This window comes from Hesperophylax consimilis, chromosome 21, assembly GCF_061612785.1.
Source record: "Hesperophylax consimilis isolate HC1 chromosome 21, BYU_Hcon_1.0, whole genome shotgun sequence".
NCBI lineage: Eukaryota > Metazoa > Arthropoda > Insecta > Trichoptera > Limnephilidae > Hesperophylax > Hesperophylax consimilis.
In genome coordinates, this window is record NC_142856.1 from 23284369 (window position 1) to 23299342 (window position 14974).

The 14974-nt window shown below is 32.1% G+C and overlaps 1 protein-coding gene and 1 non-coding gene across 5 annotated transcripts in view; one reads left to right on the top strand and one right to left on the bottom strand.

Moving 5' to 3' along the window:
• The window catches only part of LOC149413758 (uncharacterized), a 204944-nt gene that overhangs the window by 22780 nt on the left and 167190 nt on the right, over positions 1-14974 (bottom strand). The window lies entirely within an intron of this gene.
• On the top strand, positions 7936-8008 carry TRNAA-GGC (transfer RNA alanine (anticodon GGC)). The gene has a single exon. It is a non-coding gene; the product is annotated as a tRNA-Ala (tRNA).

The window sequence follows — 14974 nt, forward strand, 5'->3', positions numbered from 1 at the left end:
TCTGTCGAATTGAATTTGGTCAATTTGATTGGTCAGTTCTGAGGCAAAAGCTTTCATAAACTGTAAATTAGGTCAAAGAGATAATATAATCTATGATTGTATTTTCGTATTTCAACGTCAGTCTTTAACTCATGTAAGCGATATTTAACTATCCATAAAGGAAGATTCACAACATTGTTGTGGGAGTTGATACATACTCAGCGTTTTGTGAATAACTCTAACAATTACATTTAATGTTTTTTGCAAGTCCGTCTATGGAAAATTACGTAGGTGGGGGCTAGCAGTTAGATTGAGATAAACTCATAATTGAACACGTGATTAAGCTTTATTACATTACATTGGTGGGTGGACAAAACATACTTTTTCATCGGATGCTTTTACATTTAGTATCTAGCAAGTATGTAGTATCTAGACAAGCAATAAAATCAGGTCTCCAAAAATCAAACAATTTAGAACTTTCAGATGTATAATTCTATTTTAATGTTAGCTAGCAGTTAATGACTCTCAGAAAAAAGATTTGTGTATCGGAAACATGATTTCTATTGTACGCATAAAGTTAAAGAATCTTTTTAAACTAGTTTCTGTTGTATGCGTCAGTAAAAAAATATATTCAAGACATTTAAAAATAAACATTAAGTATTAGCCTAAAACACATATATTAATTGAGAAAATCTTCCAAGAAAAAAAAAATAAATGCCGCCGACGGGAATTGAACCAGCACCTTCTGATGACCGGTCAGGTGCACACAACCACTTTGCTACGTCGGCTTATTTTCAACCGCTAAATAATTTAATACAAACTAGTATAACATTAAAAAATTATTAATAAGTTTTTAAACTGAAACACAAATATAAATTGAAAAAATTACAAGGCATTAATAAGGTATTAATTTTTTCTCGGAAGATTTTTCAAATTATATTTGTATTTCATACTAGTAATTATTGCTCATAATAATTTGTTATCCTTTGTGCTTTTGCACAAAAACCTTGTCTTGTCAACATAAGTTTATCTCTAATAAAAAAATAAACAGATATTTTAGTTTGTTTTTCACGTTATTTTGTCGAAATTTACTTAACAAATGCTGCCATTCATAACTAAATTGCAATTTTATGCTGAATGATGCCAAAAATGATGAAATAATATCGTTATCGCTTTTCCTGACTATTTTGCAAGTACGCAACAAATTAAACTGTCAAAGTTGTCCACTAAGTAGACAGTTTACCGGTGTTTATTAATGTTTTTTGAAATTTATATGAAACTGTTAACTTTAGAGATCGATTTATGACAATTATGACTTCACCTATCAACAGAGAACACGAATGTACGCATTTAATGAACGTATTAGATTTTGACGAGAGCTTTATATCGAATTAATAAGATTGAATTAACATTTAAATAGATTAATCAGATTATTTTACTGAACTTTATAAAAGTAAATATATTTTTAATGCATGCATTAAATTTAAGGTGTTATTTTAAAATTTAAATAAATCAGATTATTAGGGTTATTACTTTTAAAATAAGTGAAAATTTGAGTCAGGTTTATTTTGATGAATGCTTTTAGTGTTGTTGATTTTTAAGATTACCGTCTAGGCGAGGTTTTACCTTCTAGTAAAATGGGAACAATTATAAATAATTTTAAAAAAAAATGGATGTTATACCTTGAAAAAAGCCTATTATTTACAATATATAAGAGTACATTTAATTTGATTAATATATTTTCCTTAATTACCATCGTTAAATTGACTACAACATTTGATTTGATTACTAGATTTAATTTGATTACTAGATTTGCCTAATTACTACATTTAATCTGAGTACTAGATTAAATTTGATTACTATATTTGCCTTAATTAACTTATTTAACTTGACTACCAAATTTAATTTTGTAACTAGATTTAATTTGGTATCTTATTTACCACATTTAACTTGACTACCACATTTAACTTGACTAACACATTTAATTTGATTACTAGATTTAATTTAATTACTAGAATTAAGTTTGTTTGCTAGATAATTTTATTAACGGCTTAACTCAATTTAATTTGATTATATTTAAATTGATTACCAGATTTACTTTAATTACTAGAGTTAAAATAGATTTTTAGACTAGTTTGATACAGTACTGAATGTTGGTTAGCTGCAGTTTCCAGAACAGTGTCCTAGTGCCAGTGAATCACCGCTTGAAGTTATGTAATGTGGTATTATTATTATTTATACGAGTGAGCGATTGTTGCTAGCTTCCCGTAACGCAGTTTGGTCAAAGTTTTAACAAAGGAAGAGGTCAAAGCCCCAACGCAACGATGCGATGTGTGTCCGCTTTGTGAATACTGTATTGTGTTAGTACCAATGGTACATACTAACAGTTTATTAGGAAGCATAAGGCCTGATGATGTTATTTTTTTTGAAAAATAAAATTAATAATTAACAAAATCAGAGTTCCTGTCATAATAATTGGAATGATATTTGACCTTTTTTACATTCACTCTACACAGGAGGCTCTGTGGAAAATGTTTTCCTTCAGAGCCAATGTCTTCTTTTGGGATGCTGTGTGGAGGGTGTTTTGAGTAGAGGAAGTAGTGAACAACGATCTCGAAGGGAGCCATGTCGTAAGGGGGAGGAAACACAGCCGAGCTGTTGAACTCAAGAACGAGTCGTAAAAGCGATCCGTTCTCATGTGACAAATGTCAACCGTGTACATATGTTTCCTGACTATGAAGCGCGCCGAGGAGATCAATGACGCTAGTTCTTCGGAGCATCTTCCATTGTTATACCGGTAGAAAAAGGACAGCATACCTACCTATCTGACGCCTGTGCTCTAAGCATTAGAATCCTAAGGCCCGTTTGTTAAGAGAGTTGTTTGATCACGAAACAAGCCCAGAAGGCACTTTACTAGTTATTCTTTTTTATTTGTGAAAATCAACATATTATTTAAATATATAAGAATAAACTAAATAATAAAGATAAAATCCAATAACAGATTTTCACTTAAAATTATAATAATAATAAAGAATATTAAAAAAAAACTAAGGGTTCTGTACCCGTGGCCCGAGAGATTTACAAAAAATACAATATTGTAAATAATAAATAATAGAAGATGTAAGAACACAAATAAATAAAAATTTAAAGTTAATTGATATACTAATAACCATCTAAATTTCAAAAATTTAAAGTTAACTGATAGCTAAAATTCAAAACATAATTTATTGTAAGATTTAACACAGCTGCAATCAATAAAAGCACTACACAATAGCAATAATAACAATATAATAAATGTATACCTACAACTAAATTGAACACATGAGTATAAATTGGAAGGTAAGTAACTGGAAAGGATTCAAAGCAACAACATGATAACTTCCAGTAGAATATTTAAAATTATTTAATGTTAGTTATTATATATCTTTTAAAGGTTCTTAAATTACATGTGAATATGTCCATATCATTAAAATTCTTATTAAATATACTACAGGCTCTGAATATAAACGCATTTTGTCTGATATTAGTAGAACATTTATGGAGATGAAAAAGTGATTTTTCTCTATTTCTAACGCTCGGGACTCTAAAATTAATTTCAGACAGAAGGGGAGAACAATCAATAAAGCCATTGATAATTTTATAGAGATATATTATATCTGCGGAGTCTCTTCTAGTTTTTAATGGCTTTTATCCATAAAGGTCCGTCTAGCTTCTATTCTATTGTACTAGTAGTAATGACCTGGCTTTAGCTGAGATTAATAAATTATTGTCAATTTATTGAAAATTTTGCAATTTCAAGAGTTTAAAATAGCGATTTAAGAAACAATTTCACGGTTTGTTACACACTTGTTTGTTAAGCAAAACCATAACTGTTGATATAAACATAATCTGGTGTCGTACCACAAAGTTGTTATTTTTCTAGTACCCAGCTAATATGTTTAACTAATCCAAGTTATTTTTATGAAGTTACCAATCTTGTGTTCAAGTATCATTCTAGCGTGGATCGTTGGTTTTATGATAAAGGAGTTTTCCAGTAGTGATGTTTGTCATTCTGTTTAACGACTGTAACTGTTCCCGTTCAGGTGATGTGTTATGTGTTTTGAATGATGGAATGAGACAATGAGACAGTCAAGTGCTAACTTGTTCACAGTTTCTTCTTTATTAAATGAAATAATGCGAGTTGCATTTTTGCCATGCAGATTATATCGGGTATTTCAAATTGTTTAGATTTTAGTATTTTCTAAGCCGGGTGCATAAGGTTTAAGAAAGTTCACAACAATCACGACATATCTTCGTGTGTCTCACTAATAACTCCAAAGATGAACTCTGACTGCATGAAACTTGCTCATCTTTTTTCTGCAACTTTTCATGTTCTTTCATTTTCGATTAAAACGTACGACTACAATGTACTCAATTCTTAGAAGTATGATCTATACCGGTCTGAAAGGAAACACAGGCCAATGAAATTGATATTCTGCTTAAGAAAGAATTTCTTTATTTTAAAAACTTTGATCGATTTCAACAGAAGTAGAAAAAGAAAATAGTTTACTTCGACATATGGATACGCTTAGAACATATTTCTATCGGTGAACTGACATATAAAAACCGTAACCAAATTCTAAACGGCCAATCTTCTAAGCTGCAGAGAGAATCTTTAAACATATTTTTTTCAATCTCAAAGCTTTTTCGGCTTTTGATCATTTAGATTGCTCCATTATTTGCGTTGCAGCCATTTACCGGTACCCGATAACTACTAACAGGTAACACAGGTATCAGGTAGTGTGCGTTGTAGTAGATATTCCAATGAATGAATCAACTAATGATAATAATTGAAGTGGCGGCCATCCCATGGTAATGCACGCTGTAATGCGAGGTGAAGGAACCCCGCTTAGAAAAATAACGGGCCTTTGTGTTTCCTCCAGCGAACAGGCAATGCCCCAAAGATACTCGTTTAAATTTATAAATATATCATGTGCACACGAGTATGTTTGATGTGAGCATCAAACGTATTATTTATTCGATCAGGTAGCTAAATAACATCCAATAATTTCGATCATTTTTTTAATGCATGGTCGAGTCCTAGTAACATGATAAAATCAAATGCTGAACAGTTCTTCACAGACCGTTCAATATTCAACATTTGAATACGAAAGGTGAAGAATGAGCCTTACTATTAAGTTTGAAAGACTTAGCTTTACTCTCCAAGAAAACCTATCTTCAATAATATCAACCTCTTCTGTCGAAGACTTTCTGAAGATGTTCTTGCCCTGGTCTAAGAATAGTCTATCTCCGAGTCACTGGAGTGTTGTTAATTATTGCAACGTACCTGTACAATATTTAGCAGCCATAGTTAGGGGCGTAAAGGTCTAGGGTGGCGTACTTATTCTCTTGCAGTCCTCCCTTTAATATTCCAGCGATCCACCTTTCCAAAGGTCAGGTGGCCGATCCGCTCCAGGGGACTTCTGGCACATACAAAGGTCACCAGCTCGCATTTATTTGTACACATTAAGCACATCTCTTCTCTCTGTTACTTGTTATACCGCCTTCTTTTTCGCACACATTAATTATTGACTTTTATGGTGCTGCCGCTGCGAACTCCGTTGTACCGCCTCCATCAAAAATACTAATTTCAGTTGTGTGTCTGTCTGTAAAGTAGTTCAATGAACTCTAACTTAAAAAAATCAATTTAATATATTATTATGGAGTGAAGAAAATAAGTCAAATTATCGTTTTTTATCTAAATGTCTTCTAAAATTATTTTTTTTCCATTTCGGGAAAAATAAAACTTAATTACTTCTCATTATTATCTAACTGATACAAAGTTAAAAATAAAATGTTTATTAATATTCTCTGTATATTTACAAGAATTTTAGTTTTGCAAATCCTACAATTATAAAATCCCGCGATTTTTCACGGGTGTGCGCTAAAATTATAATACCTTATGTCATTTACGATACGAGGAGACGTGTCAAAGGAGATATCAGCAGTACGTCATCACATTTTTCTTATTTGTAACATTGTATGACAGTGCGACAGAATGACAGTGTAGCAGAATGACAGTGTGGCAGAATGACAATGTAGCAGAATGACAGTGTGGCAGAATGACAGTATGACAGTGTGTAGTCTGAGTGGAAATATAATATTTGTTACACACGGAGATGTCAGCAGTATGCCATTATTTTTTCTTATTTGTTGCAGAGTGCAACTGAATGTCAGTGTTACAGAATGACAGTGTGACAGAATGACAATAGGTAGTCTGAGTGGAAACATAATTTTTGTCATACGCGGAGATGTCAGAAGTAGGTAATTATTTTTTCTTATTTTTAGCATTGTATGACAGTGCAACAGAATGACAGTGTGACAGAGTGGCAGTGTGATTATCTGTAATCCGAGTGGAAACACAATGTTTGTCACACAATCTTATTAATTAATTTGTAATAATTAATTTGTAATAATTAATTTAGAACAATTAATTTATAACAATTAATTTATAACAATTAATTTATAAAAATTAATTTATAATAATTAATTTTTAATAATTAATTTTTAATAATTAATTTTTAATAATTAATTTTTAATAATTAATTTTTAATAATTAATTTTTAATAATTAATTTATAACAATTTATTAATAATAATTAATTTATTATATTAATTAATTTATAATAATTGATTAATAATAATTAATTTATTATACTAATTAATTTATAATATTTCACCGATCATTTAGCATGCCAAATGTGGGCTAAAAAAAGGAGAAGGACTTTAATTTACTTGACTATTTATAGCAGACGCCATCCGTGGTCGAGATATATTGCCTTTGACTAGGAATCCGGGGGTAGCGTGTTCAAATTAATTTGTTTTGTTACACAACTAATTCATTAAAAATAGTGTATATAGTATATTTTCGGCAAGTTCTGTTGAAAGATCACCAATAAAAATTGAAACATTGCTTTAAATGACTTAAGTCGTGATTGGTGACCAGATCTGAACAGCCAGGTACCCGCCTTCATCTTCTTCTTCTTCTGATCCCGACTACCTTCAGGATGCCATAGTCACGCTGGCACCACACGGGAGCGGTTGGGACTTTCGTGCGGTATTGGCATTTAAAAAAGGTCACTAAACGATAATGATGATCACCTGATCATTCTGGTACTAAGAGATATAATATTCGATTCTGAAACAAGGTGCTAATACGAGTAATGAAGTAAATGATTTAAATTAAAAATATTTACTTTCACGTTGAAGTTATTTGCTTTTCTTTAAGATTTTTGAACTCCTTGACCTCCTCTATGTTCAGAGTCAATGAGCTTACCGCTCTGTGGAGCTATCAAGCGATTACACTACGTGCTCACTCATTATATGAAATAATTCATTTCAATTATGAGCTCTATGTTATATAGATGTTTATATTTACTCAAAATCATTACGACACGTTTTGTTTATTTAGTAACCGAGTCACTGCCTTCTCAAATAATAGCATTTCACACCTACAATCATTACCGACTCGTTTGAGATCCTTCTTCTATAAAATATCAGATTCCAACAACACTGTTCAGATATTCTCTAGAAGTGCTATCTGTAATACCGATTGAATGAAAATGGATGTCACCAATTTAATACAATCTTTCGACTTCTAACCCTAGACAGATTAATCAAATGGTTATCATTTTTTTAATGATAAACTGATGTGCTATTCATAAAAAACCATTAGTTTATCAAAATAGTGACAAGTCAAAATATTTCACTAACAAATGTATTAATTGAATAACAACAGTATAAATATACCATACAATGTAGATATAATATGTCTCGACGCCATTTAGTGGAAAATTTAGCACTAACAAAGCCTTTCCTAAAAAATAAAGATGGTTGTTTACAGATGAAAAATATAATAAGCATTGATTGTTGATTGAAGTACTAGTACATATTGAATTATTTGGCGTGTTGGAAATAAGCCGACGTAGCTCAGTGGTTCAGAGCACCTGACCGGCAATCAGAAGGCGCGGGTTCAATTCCCGTCGGCGGTATTTATTTTTAGTAGGTAAATATTTTCAATTTGTATGAATATTTTAAGAGACAAATTATTGTTTATAATAATTTGTTATTAAACAGTTATCGATTATTTATTGTTATTAAGTTTAATTTGTAGAACTCCATTTTATTTTTTTATTTTTTATATATACAATAATATTATTATTGGGTTTATAAAAACAGTTTATTTTTAAACAAGTTCTGCTGTGTAATTATTATTACGCGTGACAGCTGTTTCGCCCTCTAAAGGCATTATCAAACTGTAAAAAAATAAACTGTTTTTATAAACCCAATAATAATATTATTGTATATATAAAAAAAAAAAAAAAAGTTATCGATTATTTTCATTTTCATTTACTTATTGTTACTGTTTGTTAATAAATATTTAAACTATCCCTCTTTTCATTATCGGTATGGATGACCTATGATTGTGGCTGATAAGCCACCACAGGTACTTTATCATACTTAATTAGTTGAGTAGGATGTTATCGTTGCCAACTATAAACGTACTGCCCAGCTGTAATTTTAATTTGAATATCATAATTTGTCAACTTCTGAAGGTGATATATCATTGAAGAAGAAGATAATACTAATAAATCTAATTGAAACATACAGAATAAGACAAAGAAAATAAAAAAAAGATAAAGATAAAAAAGGTAGCTGCCAAATGTATGGGAAAAATTAGTTGCCAGATAATATTTTTTATTCTGAATTTGAAATATGAGATCAACAAATATGACGTATAACCCCTCCAGCGTTTTATGGTCAAATTGTATAAAAGTATTTTTTTATTTTTTCTGTCATGCAAAAATACGCATTTTTTAAGAGAAATAATAATTCTTTCCAGTTTGCCTCAAATATGTATAGAATTATTCATTTTGGCTGTGTATAGGATTTTATTAATGGATTCCACTATAAATGATTTTATTAATGGATTTATAGTGGAATCCATTAATAAAATCCTATAAATAGCCAAAATGAATAATTCATATTTTGCGCCTCTATCGTAACAATCGGTTCAACTTCTCCCTCCCAAAGGTCGAGTGGATAAAGACAACAGAGATCCTAGGTTTAATTCCTAGTTGCGACCGTTATTTTTTTATTTTCTGTTTCTTGTTCTGTTTCAAGTTTAGTTAGATTTGTTAGTAATATCTTGTTGAATTAAATAAAATTAATATTTACATTTGTAATAATTTTGTTGGTTAATACTTTAAATACTGTACCAAGTTTTCATTGTTTTTTTAATGTCCTAGTGAGATGAACGGCTTATGATTTTATTATATTAAACTATCTTTCAAATAAATAAATTAGAGAACATATCGCCGTGATTAAAAAACAAAATCAAGAATTGAAACGGTGCTTGAAATTAATGGCTTAAGCATTGTTTGGAGACTAGATCTGAATAACCTTCCACTTCCCCATCTCATTTCCTTTCCCCACTCCTATCAGCTTCATAATATAGCCCAATCAGGGATACCATATTCCCACTTGTTCCAAAAAGTTGATACTTTTTAGTTCAATGTTAACATATAAAAAAAAATTTCAATATTGGAAAATGTGTGTTCAATTCACCAGAACTACGCAAATTTTTAATTTACTTCTTAGTAGCAGGGGCACGCCCAAAACACATTTCTATCTGTTCATCTCTTCAGTGTATTCAACGCAGCAGCAATTTTATACGACTTTGGTCCTGCCGCTTAGGACTCGTTCTATCCTCTCATTCTGTGACACGTGTCGTTAATGAGAAAGAGGGAGAGGTTACGACGGAGCCATCAGCGGTCTTTTACTCGTCCCACGTCGACCCCATTCTGCGGCACCTACCTGTGTCAAAATCGCAAGCACTATTTTTATTTTTATGACAAAATGCCACACCTAGGTTTTTTGCGCCAACCTGTAATGAATTATGTATACAACCTTACTAACGATGAAAGAAATGCAACAAATACATAACTATAACAAAAAAATTTCTAAATAGCATAAAAAGTCGCTATCCGCGCCTGTCTGTTTGTGCGCTTAATTCTTCTAAACTACCCAACAGATTTTGATAAGCTTTTTACTATCATTTAGAGATTTTCTTCCGGAAAGTTTACATATGTAATTCATGCATATTATAATTAAATAAAATAGAGAAAAGTCGATGTTTTATAATCAAGTCGTAAAATATATTTTCGGGCACTACTACATTGTTAACGCTGACTAAACCTTATGAGATACATCAAATCTATTTATTTAAAAATAATTCAATGAATCACATGTGAAATTTTTGCTTTGTAAATTGAATACATTCCTTTTTTTCATAAATAAGTCTTTCACAAATGAACACATCACGGAAATCATTAGTGAATTATTTATAAACTCAACAATATTAAAAGAGTCGAGGTCCAACTAATTAAAATCAAGATGGATATTTGAAGTGAAACTTCTTTAGGCGCGTAATGGATTTTCGTGGACGGAGTAAAACCGAGTCAGGATCGACACGAAAATGCGGGTACCCCCACCACCGCTCACCGTTCACCGTTCACTGTTTTCAGTAAAAGCAACAAATCATTAGCATGCGCATAAAAGTTTTTATGTGTTTTATTTAAGTACTTTTTTACTCGGTAGTATAATTTTGTTTGGCGCATGCCTTAGCTGTGGTACAGACGTGGACAGGGCTTTCCTGTACCGTCCGTCCGCCGTTCAGTCTGGTTTAGTCGTCCGTCGAGAGCGCTCGCGTCGCGCGCTTTGCCGTTCCATTCGTATTCCAGTATATAAATATTGTTTACTGTCGAGGAAGTTGTTATAAACTTTAAAAAATATGTTTAAAATGCCGTGTAAATATACGTGTTGTGCGTTCAGCTTGCTGCTGCTGGTTTTAGTGAGTAGTGCTGCCTCCAAAAATGTGGATAATTCCGATAGAACCTTCGAGGAAAGCAATTGCAGTAAGGTGAGACAGTTCCTCGAGACCAGGAACATCTCGGCTGTACCGGCTCGAGGCGCAGACGACAAAGGTAAGAAACCGACAAACCAACAGAACCCACATTCATAAATTGTGGTTCATACGGTTTGGTACAGAATTTCAGTGTTAAAAATGAGTAGTGACGAGATATTTAATTGTAATATTGTTATTTATGTAATATTGTATACTTGTGAATAAATTGAAAATTTTTGGAACTATACATTAATCGAACGTCATTCATCTATAAGAAAATATTAGAAAAAGCAAATCCATGCTTCGTCGTTGAATTATTTAACCTCTAATTTTCAAACTAACCTAAGAGAGAAAATAGAGATGATGAAATGAAAATAGAGAGAGAGGAATACTAGAAGTTTCACTTCTGTCTTGCGTAGGCTTGACACACCCACTTTTTTTTAAAAAATTTTAGCGCTGCGATTGAGGAAGGTTTTTTGCTAGCAGAATAACTGCATCCTAATAAATCATAGCTTATAAGAGAAATGAATAAAAAATGATACATTGATATTAATTAGGTACCGTTATACGTTATCGTTTAGTGTCACTCGAGTGCTTTTATGATATGCAGAACTGAAACTAAAAAAAGGAAAAAAAAAGTGTTTATTTTCGTAGTGGTGCATTTACATTGTGACGAATTTGGCTAGTGAGTATAAAAAAATTATGATAATTTTTATAACGTGTTTTATATAAGTTTATTTACTATAGCTGTTGACACATACATTATAATTAAACTATATTGCGTATACAAGTTTTTCCAATAAGAGGTGTTATTTTGAGTAGCCCGCTATTTCGGTAAATGTTACTTTTGAAGATGTCATTTTTAACATTTGACAAGTAGAAACTACGTCATTGATAAAAATGGAACGCTTCAACAACGCATTGAAATTATTAAAATTCACTTGAGTGAATCAAATGCAAATCATCTTGAGTGAAGATGCCCATTTCCACCTCGGTGGCTTCGTCATCAAGCAAAATTGTCGCATCTGGGGCTCAGAAAATCCAAAAGTTATTGTTGAAAAGTCTCTCTATCCTCAACGTGTGACTTTTTGGTGCGATTTATGGTTTATGAGTCATTGGACCTTACTTTTTCGAAAATGAGGCTGGAACAACAGTTACGGTGAATGAATCGCTATAAAGAGATGATTAGTGATTTTTTATGGCCGGAATTGGATGATTTGATCTGGATAACGTTTACTTTCAACAAGACGGCGCTACGTGCCACACAAGCAACGAAACCATTGATCTTTTACGATTGAATATCAAAATAACACCTCTTATTGGAAAACCCTGTAGTTTGCTACGCACATGGCTACGAATCTGGAGGTCGTGGATTCAAATCCCGGAGCGCGCAAGTAAATTTTAATTGTTTATTTTGTGTTTTTTTTACATTTTTATTTTGATTGTGATAAAAACTTATTTGACCTTTTTTACATGTGACTACTATTCTGAATTGAAAAATTTATTGAAATAGTTTTGGCCGTGTTTGGTGGCCAGATCGGAGTAGCAGGTGTTTCTCATATTTGTCTTCCACATCTCCAACCTTCTGCCATTAGCCTTACAACACACCACAATTGGAGATGCCATAGTCTCAAGACGGTTGAGAATATTTGGTACTCTTGAGCGGTACTAACATGAAAAATTAGCTCGTTAACGTATGAATGTGAATAATTAAGGTGTGTTTCGGGTGTGACGTTCTATTATCTCTGCCTACCTCTGTAGACATGGGACTATGCTTAATCAAATTTAGATAGCGGGACTATTATGCTATTTAAAAATTTCTGTTTTGTTTGATAGAATGTCAAGAATATTCAGAATTTTTTTCTATTTTTCCATTATCTAGTTTGCATGTTGTAATTTACCTACATCGCGATACTTTTAGATTTGAAACAACAAAATGTATTTTAAATAATAACCACAATAATTTGATCGAATTTACATTTTGTGTAAGTCCGCCATCTTAATTCCATGTTCGTGGTTTGGCACAGCAATATTTCCGTCTCATTACCGGCGCCAACCCCTTTTTCCCTTTCGGGTGGTTCAAGGCGGCGAGGTATTCTAAGGGCGGGGGACGCCACCGGTAATGGTCACGAGTCACGCCAACCTGTGATATTATAGGCCAGTGACTGAAAGAAATCTTAAAATACCCTGGCTTATGCTTTATATTGCTAGATAGGCACTACCCACGTCATGTTATGCTATGTAGTTAGGTCCAATCATGGGAAACGTACCTAAAAATGTATTATTTTGTGCGTACGTAGTAGTTTAAAAAATGTTAGTGGGAAATTGCTGAATTTGAGAGCCTATAATTATGTACATGAAATATGTACAAGCGAGTGTAATCTACAATATTGTGTCAAATTATTTAGTTATAACAAGATGTAAAAGAAACTTTTTACCTACTTCAAAAGGCTTAATTTTATTTAGGATATAAATCGTGTTTATAATAATTATACTATGGAAAACTCTCGAATGGTGAGTTCTGGCTGCATGCAATTTTCACAACCCTTTTTTACAAAAAAATGTATTTTTTTCTTCATATGAAGCGGTTACTTTGTGATGTGACATTATAATTTAAAATTAAACAGTTACTTAGCCATAAGTGATGTTTACAAAGTTACTGTTTAATTTTAAATTAAAATGTATTTTTATACCCTCTGACTCAATTGTGTCGACTATATAATAAGATAGAGCGTGCTGAAGTAGACACAGAGGCGGATTTGCAGTCTTGGCCGCCCTAGGCCCCAGAGCATGTAGCCGCCCCTTTCTCAGTACCCATCATAGGTGTGGCGAGGGCGGCTGCGGGGCGTGGGGGCGCGCTGTGTGCTGTGTGTGAACACGCTCTTGCATATCGCTATTTTGTACGTAGAATATTTAGGTACTTAGGAAGTAATTTCTTGTTATCATCTGTGACTTTTTTGTCACGATTGGCCGCCCCTAATATCTGGCCGCCCTAGGCCCGGGCCTACATAGGCCTAAGGGCAAATCCGCCTCTGAGTAGACATTTTCGTCAATAATTTATACGGATTTAGAAAAAAAAGTTCTGCTGTTGCTAAAAAATATATTGCGCTAATTATATTACGTAACGGTTGTGTCTCTATTTGTGTTTATTGTGTCTCTATTTGTGCTTATTGTTTCTCTATTTGTGTTTAATGTGTCTCTATTTGTGTTTATTGTGTCTCTATTTGTGTTTACTGTGTCTCTATTTGTGCTTATTGTTTCTCTATTTGTGTTTAATGTGTCTCTATTTGTGTTTATTGTGTGTCTTTTTGTCTTTATTTGTGTTTATTGTGTCTCTATTTGTGTTAATGTATCTCTATTAGTGTTTATTGAGTCTCTATTTGTACTTATTTTGTCTCTATTTGTGTCTCTTTTGTCTCTTGCCTCTCTTAGTACTATTTGTCATTTGAGTGAGCTTTTACAAAGTTTTATATATATTTTTTTAAAATCTTTATTAAGATGTTTGCAAATTAATGTATCTGTGGCTGAGTATATACATTTTTAATGTATTTACATGTTGTGTATTAATGAGGTTTTGTATAGTGGATATTCTCGTATAAGTGAGATCATCTGTAAAACCCCGATATAAATACCTAAATAACTCATTTGCATCACGGCTTATGGTGCTTGGAAATTTTCATTTGACAGTAAAAATATTACGTATAAAATAAAAATTAGTATTTACTATTAAAATATTAGTTTCCCTTTTCAATTTCGTGTTAAAATATTGCTTCAGATATACAAGTAAACCGAGAAGAATTATTTTCAAAATCATTTAAGTCTATAGATAATTATTTTACACGTTCAATATTAACGTAACAGTTGTTCCGTATGTTCTTAATACACTCGGCCTGTAATTAATAGTATCTTGACTGGAAATCTGTTCGTACGTCTCATTTAGAGTCAATTACTCTGAAAGTATTCACGCTTTTTCCCAGAGGTCTTGTTTTATGTTGTCACGTTGCAAATCAGCGGCGAAGAAGATTTATTGGTATTCGGAATAAATCGTATT